Source organism: Gadus chalcogrammus, chromosome 7, assembly GCF_026213295.1.
Source record: "Gadus chalcogrammus isolate NIFS_2021 chromosome 7, NIFS_Gcha_1.0, whole genome shotgun sequence".
Taxonomy (NCBI): Eukaryota; Metazoa; Chordata; class Actinopteri; order Gadiformes; family Gadidae; genus Gadus; species Gadus chalcogrammus.
The window spans coordinates 33,193,936-33,209,482 of NC_079418.1; the positions used below are offsets into that span (position 1 = coordinate 33,193,936).

At 42.8% G+C, this 15,547-nt stretch overlaps 1 protein-coding gene across 1 annotated transcript in view; it reads left to right on the forward strand.

The window, feature by feature from the left end:
* Window positions 1-15,547, forward strand: part of cnih2 (cornichon family AMPA receptor auxiliary protein 2) — a 43,637-nt gene that overhangs the window by 23,614 nt on the left and 4,476 nt on the right.

The following is a 15,547-nucleotide window of genomic DNA, read 5'->3' on the forward strand; positions in this document are numbered from 1 at the left end:
CCAGATCTGTTCGGACTAAGCAGACAACAAAATCCAGACCTGCCGGCCACTAGGTAGCGCTATACCAAGGAATACGCGTTTGGGGCTATAACTCCCACACCGAACATCCCACAGTCAAAAACTTGTACCCACATATTCACTGGAGTCTGCTGCATCTTTTGCCATAGGCCACGCCCATTTGCGTCCATGAATATTTTTCGCAAAATCGCGAAAACCGCAAAACAGTTTTTTCCCTACTCCTCCCACATTTTTTGACCAATCAACACCAAACTTTGCACACGACATCTTCAGACGCACACGCAAAGAAATTATCGGACAGTTTTTTGATCCGACCGTCGACGACGAAACGGTAGCGTTTTGAATATTGGTATATTAGCTAAATTAGACGTGGAAAATCAAAAATCCAGAAAAATCCAAAAGTAGACATCGGAACGAGTCCAAATTTTACAGACATGTTGGTGCTAACCTTAATGTCGTTCAATAAAATTTTCGGAATATTTCGCCATTAGGGGGCGCAATAAACGAGGAAATTGTATATCTTCTTATTGGCCAAAGGAATGTTCTTCAAACTCAAAGGAAACCATCAAGGGGCAAACCCGAGTCTATATAAAAAATATGGCCAAGAATTATTAATGTGGGCGGGAGTTATTTGGCAAAGGAAAATTGTCTTTGGAAAATTTCGCCACAAGGGGTCGCAAATAAACGACGAAATAATATATCTCCTAACTGGCCAATGGAATGTTCTGAAAACGCGTTTTAGGCTATAACTCCCACACCGAAGCTCCCACAGTCAAAAACGTTATACGCACAGATTCACTGGAGTCAGCTGCATCCTTTGGCATAGGCCAGGCCCATTTGCGTCAGTATTTTCTTTATGCAAAATCGCAAAAACAGCTAAACTGCCTTTTCGCTACTCCTCCCACATTTCTTGCCCAATTGACACCAAACTTTGCACACGACATCTTCAGACGCACACTACAAGAAATCAGCAAAACTATTTTGATCCGACCATCGTTGACGAAACGGTAGCGTTTTGAATATATGTTTTGCGTTGCAAATCAGTAAAAACTATTTTGATCCAACCGTCGACGACTAAACGGTAGCGGAAAATGCGTTTGGGGCCGAAACTCCCACACTGAACCTCTCACAGTCAAAACCTTTATATCCACAGGTTGTTCACGGTAGCGTTTTGAATACTTGCTTCGCGTTGTGCCGGCGAAATGCACATTTCTTGTTAGGGGTCCAAGCCAACAGGTTGGATCCCTATTGTTTTTGTAAGGATTTTTCCTATTATTATTCTTCCCCCCGTACTTGTTGGACTACAGCCCAAACCGTAAAAGGTGCACACGCGCCAATTGCATGACTAGAACCAGTACCGGCACCGCTACTCAGATAACCAAATCCAGACATGCCGGCCACTAGGTGGCGCTATACCAAGGAGAAACACGTTTGGGACTATAACTCCCACACCGAACCTCCCAGCGTCCAAAAACTTGTACAGACAGATGCACTGGAGTCTGCTGCATCTTTTGGCCTAGGCCACGCCCATTTGCGTCTATGAATATTTTTCGCTAAATCGCGAAAACCGCAAAACTGTTTTTTCGCTACTCCTCCCACATTTCTCGCCCGATCACCACCAAACTTTGCACATGGCATCTTCAGACGCACACGCAAAGAAATCATAGACAGTTTTTTGATCCGACCTTCGACGACGAAACGGTAGAGTTTTGAATATTTGTTTATTAGCAAAATTAGACGTGGAAAATTAAAAATCCAAAGAAATCCAAAATTAGACATCGGATCGAGTCCAAACTCTACACACATGTTGGTGCTAACCTTAATGACGTTCGATAAAAATTTCGGAAAATTTCACCAATGGGGGCGCAATAAACGAGGATATTGTATATCTTCTACAAAATTTCGCCGCGAAAACGCTACACTGACTTCTCGCTACTCATACCACTGTCAAATCCTTTGTATCCACAGGTTCAGGGTAGCGTTTTGAACACATGCTTCGCGTTGTGCCGGCGAAATGCACACTTCTTGGACCCCTGCATAACTGCTTGCAGTTCTAGTTATTCTTCCCCCCGTACTTGTTGGACTACAGCCCAAACCGTAAAAGGTGCACACGCGCCAATTGCATGACTAGAACCAGTACCGGCACCGCTACTCAGATAACCAAATCCAGACATGCCGGCCACTAGGTGGCGCTATACCAAGGAGAAAAACGTTTGGGACTATAACTCCCACACCGAACCTCCCAGCGTCCAAAAACTTGTACAGACAGATGCACTGGAGTCTGCTGCATCTTTTGGCCTAGGCCACGCCCATTTGCGTCCATGAATATTTTTCGCTAAATCGCGAAAACCGCAAAACTGTTTTTTCGCTACTCCTCCCACATTTCTCGCCCGATCACCACCAAACTTTGCACATGGCATCTTCAGACGCACACGCAAAGAAATCATAGACAGTTTTTTGATCCGACCTTCGACGACGAAACGGTAGAGTTTTGAATATTTGTTTATTAGCAAAATTAGACGTGGAAAATTAAAAATCCAAAGAAATCCAAAATTAGACATCGGATCGAGTCCAAACTCTACACACATGTTGGTGCTAACCTTAATGACGTTCGATAAAAATTTCGGAAAATTTCACCAATGGGGGCGCAATAAACGAGGATATTGTATATCTTCTACAAAATTTCGCCGCGAAAACGCTACACTGACTTCTCGCTACTCATACCACAGTCAAATCCTTTGTATCCACAGGTTCAGGGTAGCGTTTTGAACACATGCTTCGCGTTGTGCCGGCGAAATGCACACTTCTTGGACCCCTGCATAACTGCTTGCAGTTCTAGTTATTATTATTAGGGGTCCAAGCCAACAGGTTGGATCCCTATTGTTTTTGTAAGGATTTTTATTAGGGGTCCAAGCCAACAGGTTGGATCCCTATTGTTTTTGTAAGGATTATTATTATTATTATTTCGTACGCCTTAGAAGTGGTACCACAGCCCAAACCGTAAATGGTGCACACGCGCCAATTGCATGACTAGATCCAGAATCGGCACCGCTACTCAGATAACAAAATCCAGACACGCCGGTCCCTAGGTGGCGCTATACCAAGGAATACGCGTTTGGGGCTATAACTTCCACACCGAACCTCCCAGAGTCCAAAAACTTGTACACACAGATGCACTGGAGTCTGCTGCATCTTTTGGCCTAGGCCACGCCCATTTGCGTCTATGAATATTTTTCGCTAAATCGCGAAAACCGCAAAACTGTTTTTTCGCTACTCCTCCCACATTTCTCGCCCGATCAACACCAAACTTTGCACACGACATCTTCAGACGCACACGCAAAGAAATCCTAGACACTTTTTTGATCCGACCTTCGACGACGAAACGGTAGCGTTTTGAATATTTGTTTATTAGCTAAATTAGACGTGAAAAGTCAAGAATCCGAAGAAATCCAGAATTATACATCGGATCGAGCCCAAATTTTACAGACATGTTGGTGCTAACCTTATTGACGTTCGATAAAAATATCGGAAAATTTCGCCATTAGGGGGCGCAATAAACAAGGAAATTGTATATCTTCTACAAAATTTTGCCGCGAAAACGCTACACTGACTTCTCGCTACTCGTACCACAGTCAAATCCTTTGTATCTACAGGTACAGGGTAGCGTTTTGAACACATGCTTCGCGTTGTGCCGGCGAAATGCACATTTCTTGTCGCGTTGTGCCGGCGAAATGCACACTTCTTGGACCCCTGCATAACTGCTTGCAGTTCTAGTTAGGGGTCCAAGCCAACAGGTTGGATCCCTATTGTTTTTGTAAGGATTTTTCTTATTATTATTATTCTTACCCCCCTAAAAGTGGGCCCACACCCCAAACCGTAAAAGGTGCCGACACGCGAATTGCATGACTAGATCCAGATCTCTTCGGACTACGCAGACGACAAAATCCAGACACGCCGGCCGCTAGGTGGCGCTATTCCAAGGAATACGCGTTTGGGGCTATAACTCCCACACCGAACCTCCCAGAGTCCAAAAACTTGTACACACAGATGCACTGGAGTCTGCTGCATCTTTTGGCCTAGGCCACGCCCATTTGCGTCTATGAATATTTTTCGCAAAATCGCGAAAACCGCAAAACTGTTTTTTCGCTACTTCTCCCACATTTCTTGACCATTTGACACAAAACTTTGCACACGGCATCTTCAGACGCACACGCAAAGAAATCTTAGACAGTTTTTTGATCCGACCTTCGACGACGAAACGGTAGAGTTTTGAATATTTGTTTATTAGCTAAATTAGACGTGGAAAATCAAAAATCCAAAAAAATCCAAAATTAGACATCGGATCGAGTCCAAATTCTACACACATGTTGGTGCTAACCTTAATGTCGATCAATAACATTTTCGGAATATTTCGCCATTAGGGGGCGCAATAAACGAGGAAATTGTATATCTTCTTATTGGCCAAAGGAATGTTCTTCAAACTCAAAGGAAACCATCAAGGGGCAAACCCGAGTCTATATAAAAAATATGGCCAAGAATTATTAATGTGGGCGGGAGTTATTTGGCAAAGGAAAATTGTCTTTGGAAAATTTCGCCACAAGGGGTCGCAAATAAACGACGAAATAATATATCTCCTAACTGGCCAATGGAATGTTCTGAAAACGCGTTTTGGGCTATAACTCCCACACCGAAGCTCCCACAGTCAAAACCTTTATATCCACAGATTCACTGGAGTCAGCTGCATCTTTTGGCATACGCTGTTTCTCAATTTTTGAACACATGCTTCGCGTTGTGCCGGCGAAATGCACACTTCTTGGACCCCTGCATAACTGCTTGCAGTTCTAGTTATTAGGGGTCCAAGCCAACAGGTTGGATCCCTATTGTTTTTGTAAGGATTATTATTAGGGGTCCAAGCCAACAGGTTGGATCCCTATTGTTTTTGTAAGGATTTTTCTTATTATTATTATTATACTTCCTACCAAGAAAGTGGTACTACAGCCCAAACCGTAAATGGTGCACACACGCCAATTACATGACTAGATCCAGGTACGTGAAGACTATGCAGACGACAAAATCCAGACATGCCGGCCACTAGGTGGCGCTATACCAAGGAAAGACCCGTTTGGGGCTATAACTCCCACACCGAACCTCCCACATTCAAAACCTTGTACACACAGATTCACTGGAGTCTGCTGCATCTTTTGGCATAGGCCACGCCCATTTGCGTCCATGAATATTTTTCGCTAAATCGCGAAAACCGCAAAACTGTTTTTTCGCTACTCCTCGCACATTTCTTGACCAATCAACACCAAACTTTGCACACGGCATCTTCAGACGCACACGCAAAGAAATCATATACAGTTTTTTGATCCGACCTTCGACGACGAAACGGTAGAGTTTTGAATATTCTTTTATTAGCTAAATTAGACGTGGAAAATTAAAAAAACAAAAAATTCCAAAATTAGACATCGGATCGAGTCCAAATTTTAGACACATGTTGGTGCTAACCTTAACGACTTTCGATAAAAATTTCGGAAAATTTCGCCATTAGGGGGCGCAATAAACGAGGAAATTGTATATCTTCTACAAAAATTTCGCCGCGAAAACGCTACACTGACTTCTCGCTACTCCACAGGTTCAGGGTAGCGTTTTGAACACATGCTTCGCGTTTTTCCGGCGAAATGCACATTTCTTGTCGCGTTGTGCCGGCGAAATGCACACTTCTTGGACCCCTGCATAACTGCTTGCAGTTCTAGTTAGGGGTCCAAGCCAACAGGTTGGATCCCTATTGTTTTTGTAAGGATTTTTATTATTATTATACTTCCTACCAAGAAAGTGGGAATACAGCCCATACCGTAAATGTTGCACACACGCCAATTGCATGACTAGATCCAGGTCAGTGAAGACTATGCAGACGACAAAATCCAGACACGCCGGCCACTAGGTGGCGCTATACCAAGGAATACGCGTTTGGGGCTATAACTCCCACACCGAACCTCCCACAGTCCATAAACTTGTACACACAGATGCACTGGAGTCTGCTGCATCTTTTGGCATAGGCCACGCCCATTTGCGTCCATGAATATTTTTCGCTAAATCGCGAAAACCGCAAAACTGTTTTTTTCCCTACTCCTCCCACATTTCTTGACCAATCGACACCAAACTTTGCACACGACATCTTCAGACGCACACGCATAGAAATCTTAGACAGTTTTTTGATCCGACCTTCGACGACGAAACGGTAGAGTTTTGAATATTGGTTTATTAGCTAAATTAGACGTGGAATATCAAAAATCCAAAGAAATCCAAAATTAGACATCGGATCGAGTCCAAATTTTACACACATGTTGGTGTTAACCTTAATGACGTTCGATAAAAAAATCGGAAAATGTCGCCATTAGGGGGCGCAATAAACGAGGAAATTGTATATCTTCTAATTGGCCAAAGGAATGTTCTTCAAACTATAAGGGAACCATCAAGGGGCAAACCCGAGTCTATGTAAAAAATATGGCCAAGAATTAATAATGTGGGCGGGAGTTATTTGGCAAAGGAAAATTGTCTTTGGAAAATCTCGCCAACAGGGCGGCGCCAAAAAACGACGAAATAATATATCTCCTATTTGGCCAATGGAATGTTCTGAAAACGCGTTTTAGGCTATAACTCCCACACCGAAGCTCCCACAGTCAAAAACGTTATACGCACAGATTCACTGGAGTCAGCTGCATCTTTTGGCATAGGCCAGGCCCATTTGCGTCAGTATTTTCTTTATGCAAAATCGCAAAAACAGCTAAACTGCCTTTTCGCTACTCCTCCCACATTTCTTGCCCAATTGACACCAAACTTTGCACACGGCATCTTCAGACGCACACGCAAAGAAATCAGCAAAACTATTTTGATCCGACCTTCGACGACGAAACGGTAGAGTTTTGAATATTTGTTTATTAGCTAAATTAGACGTGGAAAATTAAAAAAAAAAAAAAAATCCAAAATTAGACATCGGATCGAGTCCAAATTCAACACACATGTCGGTGCTACCCTTAATGGCGTTCAATAAAAAAATCGGAATATTTCGCCGTTAGGGGGCGCAATAAACGAGGAAATTGTATATCTTCTAATTGGCCCAAGGAATGTTCTTCAAACTATAAGAAAACCATCAAGGGGCAAACCCGAGTCTATATAAAAAATATGGCCAAGAATTATTAATGTGGGCGGGAGTTATTTGGCAAAGGAAAAATTGTCTTTGGAAAATTTCGCCAACAGGGCGGCGCCAAAAAACGACAACATTGTATATCTCCTATTTGAGTCAAAACCTTTATATCCAGATATAAGTATAATTCCTTAATTTGTGTGAATGAAGTGTAAAAACAAACAATATGAGATGTTTTTCAATTTTTATTCATTTTTTATTAAGACTTTTTATTCAGACTTAACACATCACTCTTAAACATCACTCTTAACACATCACTCTTAACGCATCACTCTTAACACATCACTCTTAACACATCATCTGCAAAATGTAAAGAGAAAAGTATCAGTATTCCGTTTTTAACCAGCAAATTCATGCTGGTTACATGGACATAAAGCCTGCATGGATTTTTATAACCAGACATTTAGAAGAAGAAGGTATACCTCCGTTCCCGTTCTCGTCCAGTATACCTCCAAAGCCTGCATGGATTTTTATAACCAGACATTTAAAAGAAGAAGGTATACCTCTGTTCCCGTTCTCGTCCAGTATACCTCCGTTCCCGTTGTCATCGTCGTCTCTGGTTGAACACAATTGCGGGGTATCAGTATCTGAAGGGAGGAAAGATCGTTTCAATTATTTTTCACATTTGGCTAATAGGTGTTATACATGACAAATCAATTCCATATTGGGAGGAATCCGTTCTCGTCCATGATGTCATCGTCGTCTATGGTTGAACACAATTGCGGGGTATCAGTATCTGATGGGAGGAAAGATCGTTTCGATTATCTTTCCACATTTGGCTAATAGGTAGGCTATGCATGACAAATCAAATCCTTTGGCTAATAGGTGTTAACAAATCAAATCCATATTGGGAGGAATCCGTTCTCGTCCATGATGTCATCGTCGTCTCTGGTTGAACACAATTGCGGGGTATTAGTATCTGATGGGAGGAAAGATCGTTTCGATTAATTTTCACATTTGGCTAATAGGTGTTATACATGACAAATCAAATCCATATTGGGAGGAATCAGTATCGCCAACAGGTTGGATCCCTATTGTTTTTGTAGTGTTTATTATTAGGGGTCCAAGCCAACAGGTTGGATCCCTATTGTTTTTGTAAGGATTTTTAGGGGTCCAAGCCAACAGGTTGGATCCCTATTGTTTTTGTAAGGATTTTTATTCTTACCCCCCTAAAAGTGGGACCACAGCCCAAACCGTAAATGGTGCCGACACGCGAATTGCATGACTAGATCCAGATCTGTTCGGACTAAGCAGACGACAAAATCCAGACGCGCCGGTCACTAGGTGGCGCTATACCAAGGAATACGCGTTTGGGGCTATAACTCCCACACCGAACCTCCCACAGTCAAAAACTTGTACCCACATATTCACTGGAGTCTGCTGCATCTTTTGGCCTAGGCCACGCCCATTTGCGTCTATGAATATTTTTCGCTAAATCGCGAAAACCGCAAAAATGTTTTTTCGCTACTCCTCCCACAATTCTCGACCAATCAACACCAAACTTTGCACACAGCATCTTCAGACGCACACGCAAAGGAATCATCAACAGTTTTTTGATCCGACCTTCGACGACGAAACGGTAGCGTTTTGAATATTTATTTATTGGCTACGTTTTACGTCGAAACGCAAAAATTCAAAGAATACCAAAATTAGACATCGGATCAAGTCCAAATTTTAGACACATGTCGGTGCTACCCTTAATGGCGTTCATTAAAAAATTCGGAATATTTCGCCATTAGGGGGCGCAATAAACGAGGAAATTGTATATCTTCTAATTGGCCTGAGGAATGTTCTTCAAACTCGAGGGAAAACATCAAGGGGCAATCCCGAGTCTATCTAGGAAATATGGCCAAGAATTATTAATGTGGGCGGGAGTTATTTGGAAAAGGAAAATTGTCTTCGTAAAATTTCGCCAACAGGGCGGCGCCAAAAAACGACAACATTATCTATCTCCCATTTGGCCAATGGAATGTTCTGAAAACGCGTTTTAGGCTATAACTCCCACACCGAAGCTCCCACAGTCAAAACCTTCATATCCACAGATTCACTGGAGTCAGCTGCATCTTTTGGCATACGCTGTTTCTCAATTTTTGAACACATGCTTCGCGTTGTGCCGGCGAAATGCACACTTCTTGGACCCCTGCATAACTGCTTGCAGTTCTAGTTATTATTATTATTAGGGGTCCAAGCCAACAGGTTGGATCCCTATTGTTTTTGTAAGGATTTTTCTTATTAGGGGTCCAAGCCAACAGGTTGGATCCCTATTGTTTTTGTAAGGATTATTATTATTTCGTACGCCTTAGAAGTGGTACCACAGCCCAAACCGTAAATGGTGCACACGCGCCAATTGCATGACTAGATCCAGAATCGGCACCGCTACTCAGATAACAAAATCCAGACACGCCGGTCCCTAGGTGGCGCTATACCAAGGAATACGCGTTTGGGGCTATAACTTCCACACCGAACCTCCCAGAGTCCAAAAACTTGTACACACAGATGCACTGGAGTCTGCTGCATCTTTTGGCCTAGGCCACGCCCATTTGCGTCTATGAATATTTTTCGCTAAATCGCGAAAACCGCAAAACTGTTTTATCGCTACTCCTCCCACATTTCTCGCCCGATCAACACCAAACTTTGCACACGACATCTTCAGACGCACACGCAAAGAAATCCTAGACACTTTTTTGATCCGACCTTCGACGACGAAACGGTAGCGTTTTGAATATTTGTTTATTAGCTAAATTAGACGTGAAAAGTCAAAAATCCGAAGAAATCCAGAATTATACATCGGATCGAGCCCAAATTTTACAGACATGTTGGTGCTAACCTTAATAACGTTCGATAAAAATATCGGAAAATTTCGCCATTAGGGGGCGCAATAAACAAGGAAATTGTATATCTTCTACAAAATTTCGCCGCGAAAACGCTACACTGACTTCTCGCTACTCGTACCACAGTCAAATCCTTTGTATCCACAGGTACAGGGTAGCGTTTTGAACACATGCTTCGCGTTGTGCCGGCGAAATGCACATTTCTTGTCGCGTTGTGCCGGCGAAATGCACACTTCTTGGACCCCTGCATAACTGCTTGCAGTTCTAGTTAGGGGTCCAAGCCAACAGGTTGGATCCCTATTGTTTTTGTAGGGATTTTTCTTATTATTATTATTAGGGGTCCAAGCCAACAGGTTGGATCCCTATTGTTTTTGTTATTATACTTCCTACCAAGAAAGTGGGAATACAGCCCATACCGTAAATGTTGCACACACGCCAATTGCATGACTAGATCCAGGTCAGTGAAGACTATGCAGACGACAAAATCCAGACACGCCGGCCACTAGGTGGCGCTATACCAAGGAATACGCGTTTGGGGCTATAACTCCCACACCGAACCTCCCACAGTCCAAAAACTTGTACACACAGATGCACTGGAGTCTGCTGCATCTTTTGGCCTAGGCCACGCCCATTTGCGTCCATGAATATTTTTCGCTAAATCGCGAAAACCGCAAAACTGTTTTTTCCCTACTCCTCCCACATTTCTTGACCAATCGACACCAAACTTTGCACACGACATCTTCAGACGCACACGCATAGAAATCTTAGACAGTTTTTTGATCCGACCTTCGACGACGAAACGGTAGAGTTTTGAATATTGGTTTATTAGCTAAATTAGACGTGAAAAGTCAAAAATCCAAAGAAATCCAGAATTATACATCGGATCGAGACCAAATTTTACAGACATGTCGGTGCTAACCTTTATGACGTTCGATAAAAATATCGGAAAATTTCGCCATTAGGGGGCGCAATAAACAAGGAAATTGTATATCTTCTACAGAATTTCGCTGCGAAAACGCTACACTGACTTCTCGCAACTCCTACCACAGTCAAATCCTTTGTATCCACAGGTACAGGGTAGCGTTTTAAACACATGCTTCGCGTTGTGCCGGCGAAAAGCACATTTCTTGTCGCGTTGTGCCGGCGAAATGCACACTTCTTGGACCCCTGCATAACTGCTTGCAGTTCTAGTTATTATTCTTACCCCCCTAAAAGTGGGCCCACACCCCAAACCGTAAAAGGTGCCGACACGCGAATTGCATGACTAGATCCAGATCTCTTCGGACTACGCAGACGACCAAATCCAGACACGCCGGCCACTAGGTGGCGCTATACCAAGGAATACGCGTTTGGGGCTATAACTCCCACACCGAACCACCCAGAGTCCAATAACTTGTACACACAGATGCACTGGAGTCTGCTGCATCTTTTGGCCTAGGCCACGCCCATTTGCGTCTATGAATATTTTTCGCTAAATCGCGAAAACCGCAAAACTGTATTTTCGCTACTCCTCCCACATTTCTTGACCAATCAACACCAAACTTTGCACACGGCACCTTCAGACGCACACGCAAAGAAATCTTAGACAGTTTTTTGATCCGACCTTCGACGACGAAACGGTAGAGTTTTGAATATTTGTTTATTAGCAAAATTAGACGTGGAAAATTAAAAATCCAAAAAAATCCAAAATTAGACATCGGATCGAGTCCAAATTCTACACACATGTTGGTGCTAACCTTAATGACGTTCGATAAAAATTTCGGAAAATTCCGCCATTAGGGGGCGCAATAAACGGGGAAATTGTATATCTTCTACAAAATTTCGCCGCGAAAACGCTACACTGACTTCTCGCTACTCCTACCACAGTCAAATCCTTTGTATCCACAGGTTCAGGGTAGCGTTTTCAACACATGCTTCGCGTCGTGCCGGCGAAATGCACATTTCTTGTCGCGTTGTGCCGGCGAAATGCACACTTCTTGGACCCCTGCATAACTGCTTGCAGTTCTAGTTATACTTCCTTCCCTAAAAGTGGGCCCACACCCCAAACCGTAAATGGTGCGGACACGCCAATTGCATGACTAGATCCATGTCTGTGATGTGTATGCAGACGACAAAATCCGGACACGCCGGTCACTAGGTGGCGCTATACCAAGGAATACGCGTTTGGGGCTATAACTCCCACACCGAACCTCACAGAGTCCAAAAACTTGTACCCACATATTCACTGGAGTCTGCTGCATCTTTTGGCCTAGGCCACGCCCATTTGCGTCTATGAATATTTTTCGCTAAATCGCGAAAACTGCTAAACTGTTTTTTCGCTACTCCTCCCACATTTCTTGACCAATCAACACCAAACTTTGCACACGACATCTTCAGACGCACACGCAAAGGAATCATCAACAGTTTTTTGATCCGACCTTCGACGACGAAACGGTAGCGTTTGGAATATTGGTTTATTAGCTAAATTAGACGTGGAAAATCAAAAATCCCAAAAAATCAAAAATAGACATCGGATCGAGTCCAAATTTTAGACACATGTCGGAGCTACCCTTAATGGCGTTCAATAAAAAAATCGGAAGATTTCGCCATTAGGGGGCGCAATAAACGAGGAAATTGTATATCTTCTAATTGGCCCAAGGAATGTTCTTCAAACTATAAGGGAACCATCAAGGGGCAAACCCGAGTCTATATAAAAAATATGGCCAAGAATTATTAATGTGGGCGGGAGTTTTTGGCAAAGGAAGATTGTCTTTGGAAAATATCGCCACAAGGGGGCGCAAATAAACGACGAAATAATATATCTCCTAACTGGCCAATGGAATGTTCTGAAAACACGTTTTGGGCTATAACTCCCACACCGAAGCTCCCACAGTCAAAAACGTTATATGCACAGATTCACTGGAGTCAGTTGCATCTTTTGGCATACGCCGTTTCTCAAATTCCAACACATGCTTCGCGTTGTGCCGGCGAAATGCACACTTCTTGGACCCCTGCATAACTGCTTGCAGTTCTAGTTAGGGGTCCAAGCCAACAGGTTGGATCCCTATTGTTTTTGTAAGGATTTTTCTTATTATTCTTACCCCCCTAAAAGTGGGCCCACACCCCAAACCGTAAAAGGTGCCGACACGCGAATTGCATGACTAGATCCAGATCTCTTCGGACTACGCAGACGACCAAATCCAGACACGCCGGCCACTAGGTGGCGCTATACCAAGGAATACGCGTTTGGGGCTATAACTCCCACACCGAACCACCAAGAGTCCAATAACTTGTACACACAGATGCACTGGAGTCTGCTGCATCTTTTGGCCTAGGCCACGCCCATTTGAGTCTATGAATATTTTTCGCTAAATCGCGAAAACCGCAAAACTGTATTTTCGCTACTCCTCCCACATTTCTTGACCAATCAACACCAAACTTTGCACACGGCATCTTCAGACGCACACGCAAAGAAATCTTAGACAGTTTTTTGATCCGACCTTCGACGACGAAACGGTAGCGTTTGGAATATTGGTTTATTAGCTAAATTAGACGTGGAAAATTAAAAATCCAAAAAAATCCAAAAATAGACATCGGATCGAGTCCAAATTTTAGACACATGTCGGAGCTACCCTTAATGGCGTTCAATAAAAAATTCGGAAGATTTCGCCATTAGGGGGCGCAATAAACGAGGAAATTGTATATCTTCTAATTGGCCCAAGGAATGTTCTTCAAACTGTAAGGGAACCATCAAGGGGCAAACCCGAGTCTATATAAAAAATATGGCCAAGAATTATTTATGTGGGCGGGAGTTATTTGGCAAAGGAAAATTGTCTTTGGGAAATTTCGCCACAAGGGGTCGCAAAAAAACGACGAAATAATATATCTCCTAACTGGCCAATGGAATGTTCTCAAAACGCGTTTTGGGCTATAACTCCCACAACGAACCTCCCACAGTCAAAACCTTTGTATCCACAGATTCACTGGAGTCAGTTGCATCTTTTGGCATAGGCCAAGCCCATTTGTTTTGAACACATACTCCGCGTTGTGCCGGCGAAATGCACACTTCTTGGACCCCTGCATAACTGCTTGCAGTTCTAGTTATTATTATTATTTCGTACGCCTTAGAAGTGGTACCACAGCCCAAACCGTAAATGGTGCACACGCGCCAATTAGATGACTAGATCCAGAATCGGCACCGCTACTAAGATAACAAAATCCAGACACGCCGGTCCCTAGGTGGCGCTATACCAAGGAATACGCGTTTGGGGCTATAACTCCCACACCGAACCTCCCAGAGTCCAAAAACTTGTACACACAGATGCACTGGAGTCTGCTGCATCTTTTGGCCTAGGTCACGCCCATTTGCGTCTATGAATATTTTTCGCAAAATCGCGAAAACCGCAAAACTGTTTTTTCGCTACTCCTCCCACATTTCTTGACCAATTGACACAAAACTTTGCATACGGCATCTTCAGACGCACACGCAAAGAAATCCTAGACACTTTTTTGATCCGACCTTCGACGACGAAACGGTAACGTTTTGAATATTTGTTTATTAGCTAAATTAGACGTGAAAAGTCAAAAATCCAAAGAAATCCAGAATTATACATCGGATCGAGCCCAAATTTTACAGACATGTCGGTGCTAACCTTAAGGACGTTCGATAAAAATATCGGAAAATAAACGCAATAAACGAGGAAATTGTATATCTTCTACAGAATTTCGCTGCGAAAACGCTACACTGACTTCTCGCAACTCCTACCACAGTCAAATCCTTTGTATCCACAGGTTTAGGGTAGCGTTTTAAACACATGCTTCGCGTTGTGCCGGCGAAACGCACATTTCTTGTCGCGTTGTGCCGGCAAAATGCACATTTCTTGGACCCCTGCATAACTGCTTGCAGTTCTAGTTTACTCTTGCTTTTCTTCCTTTTTGGGGTTGTTCTGCAGAATACTTTGCAAGATATAAATGACAGTTGTTCCAAAATGTTAGTAGCACCTGAGCCAAAGAATCATCATCATCTTGCTCCTTTAGACGTGAGAGCAATCAGTGCTACCGAATATTATACAGATAATCCATAATCACATGCAAAGATCTGAACATGACGTAATAATAATAATAATAATAATAATAATAATAATAATAATAATAATGCTATTGATTAATGCTAGTTTATATTGATTAAGGCTGGTTTATATTGATTAAGGCTGGTTTATATTGATTAAGGCTGGTTTATATTTATTAGGGATGGTGTATATTGATTAGGGCTGGTTTTTATTGGTTAAGGCTGGCTCTATTGCAACATGTTAGGTCGGTATCATTCAGATTTGAACTTCATTAGCAACATTCATGCTACTTATTATACAAAATACATAACAAAGGACATTTGATGGAATATTATATTGTATAAATCCCCATTACATGCGTGTGAAAGAAATCGGTTCATAGGACGCAGCATTCTCATGTCCCAAGAGAGGTAGGAGCCACTCATAAACTGACAGACTCATGT